Here is a 2,578-nt window from a genome sequence, read left to right as displayed (position 1 = left end):
AATACGGATTCGGGCGCCTTTCAACCATTTGTTTAAATTGATACGAGCGCAGACCTCGATGGCGTGAACCTCCGCTTGGAAGACAGTGGGCCATATATCCAGCGCTAGTGAGATTCTGGTGTTAGGGCCAAATCCAGCACCAACTCCTTCATTAGTTTTTGAACCATCAGTGTACCACGATATCATTTTTAGTTCAAGCCCAGGAGTGCCATTTACCCAGTCCAATCGATCGGGAATGAGGACTTCGAACTTTCTACCGAAGTGAAGTTCCATGTTCATGCGATCTGTCCTATCGCAGATCTCTATGCCAGGAACTAGTTCACTGTTAGTGAGTGAGGAAACTTTGGTAGGGTACTTCAACACAACCAATTTAATAACTTCTAAGTTCTGATATGATAACACAATTGGCCAATATGTCTAACAAGATCCTTAGGAACGCCGGTATGATCTACTTTTAATAATATTATTTACTTTCTCTTTTTTTATATTTGCAAAAGATAATTAGAGAACCGTTTCAAAATATTTGTTTGAAAATCAATATAAAATGCTATTATTCCCTTAAAAGCATTACGTGGACATCATAAGCAAATAATGGTAATGAAACACTGATTAGCTTCAAAGTCGAATTCGAAGGTATTGACTAATACCTAATAATTTTTTTAATGGAGTTACCACTCTAAAGTTTATTATTTTATTAAAGTTTATTTATTGTTCTATTAAGAACAATATCAAATTACGTACTAAAATAATAGATGAAACCTACTTTATAAAGCACAATATTATGTTATTGCTTCTTTTCTGTTCGATATAAGAAACATAAGAAAGATGTGTTTAGAAATAAAAAAAAAAAACTTTTTGTGTCTGTTTTAATGTGTAATAGGTTGTTATGATGAATATAATTCAAATATATTTTATAAAAATAAAAACGTATCTTAGATAAGATTTTAAGATGGGTTAGGAACTTGTCACCACGTTACTGCATCCTTTGGGGGGATTATTGTGATATACCCACTTCAGTTCCATAGACGAGTAGCAGTTAAGAAAGTCCTTAGGACAGATGTTGCCTAATTCCGTTATAAGTGGATAGGCAGTGGATAAGTATCGAAATCTGAATCGGTCGAGACAGTGACGCAGAATGTGTTATGCTGTTTCCTCTTCGCAACAAAGTCTGCAGCTATAGTCTCTTGTTCGATAGATGCTTCTTCACTCCCCAATGTCCAGTTAGAAACCCTGTGACAAGTCGGATACCACTTCTGCTTAGCATAAGTCGTTCCCTAGTTCTGACTTTTGATTGACACGGCATGGATTCTTTAGAGTGTCTGCGGGCAATTGTATCATCCCAATCAGTCTGAGCTGCTCTTTACAGCATTAATTTTAAGTTTGAAAAAGCTCCATGAAGGACCGCAGAATGATTGTGGCCCAATACAATATGAGGCCGCCCCTTTTCTGGCTAGTTCATCTGCTTTTTCGTTTTCTTCAAATCCGCTGTGCTCTGGGATCCATATTAAGTGATCCCTGTTTCTTTCAGCAACGGCTTTGAGAAGTAGTAGTTTTGAGGTTACTTTTATTAAAATATGAAAGAATATTAAGTTTAATATGCAATATTTTTATTTTTAAAGTTTCACACTTAATTCTATTAGTCGTCGACATTTCATTCTGCTCTGCTAATATGCCAATTATTCTATTACTTTTCGTTTACTTCTATTACTCTATCATTATTATTACTTATCTTTTCTGTATTATTATATTCTATTATTTATGTTTCTATTCTAAATTCAAATTAAAATATATGGTATGCATATATATATATATCCTATACACATATATATATTTAATAAATAAATAAAAAAATTTAAAAAAATTATTAAAATTATATTCTAGTCTATGAATATTTTTTCAATTTGATAATTAATTTTAATTTAATTTATTTGTGCTATAACGGAAACATCTTTGAGAAAAATTAATTTTTTATTTTGAACACGAAGTGTCAATAACCTAAATAAATAAAATTTTTAAAAAAGTTGAATAAAAACATGTGTGAAGCAATAATTTAAAGTCATTTAACGACAAAAGCTTTAAGAAAAGCGAATTCAAGTACGACGACTGTTTTGCGTAAAACAATTCTTCTTTGATTTATGAAATATAAAAGTTAAATTATAACGTTTAGAATGTAAATTTCATTTAAAATTATTATAAATTACAAGGGCAACATTTTACACTTACCCACTGTACTTAATTAAGGAAAAATATAAGAAGTGCTTACCAAGGTCAACATGATAAAAAAAATAATAACCGAAAAATTAAATATATATATAAGTATATGTTTTCTACATAAATATATAGTGTACGAATATATAAAAAAAGTATATACAATATATTTGAGTATATAGTATACTATATATTATAAGTTTAAACTGGAAGCAACTGTTTAAATAAATAATGTGAGAAAAAATTTATTACTCGTAGATAAAAACACTACTATTTATAAATTTCTTTTTTATAATTTTATAATATTTATTATAATTATTAATAATAAATATAATAAATATTTGAATATTTATAATATTTAAATATTTGA

This window comes from Teleopsis dalmanni, chromosome 1 (genome assembly GCF_002237135.1).
Source record: "Teleopsis dalmanni isolate 2A chromosome 1, ASM223713v2, whole genome shotgun sequence".
NCBI classification, from domain to species: domain Eukaryota; kingdom Metazoa; phylum Arthropoda; class Insecta; order Diptera; family Diopsidae; genus Teleopsis; species Teleopsis dalmanni.
The sequence above is the reverse complement of the archived record's forward strand: the minus strand, read 5'-3'. Positions refer to the sequence as shown.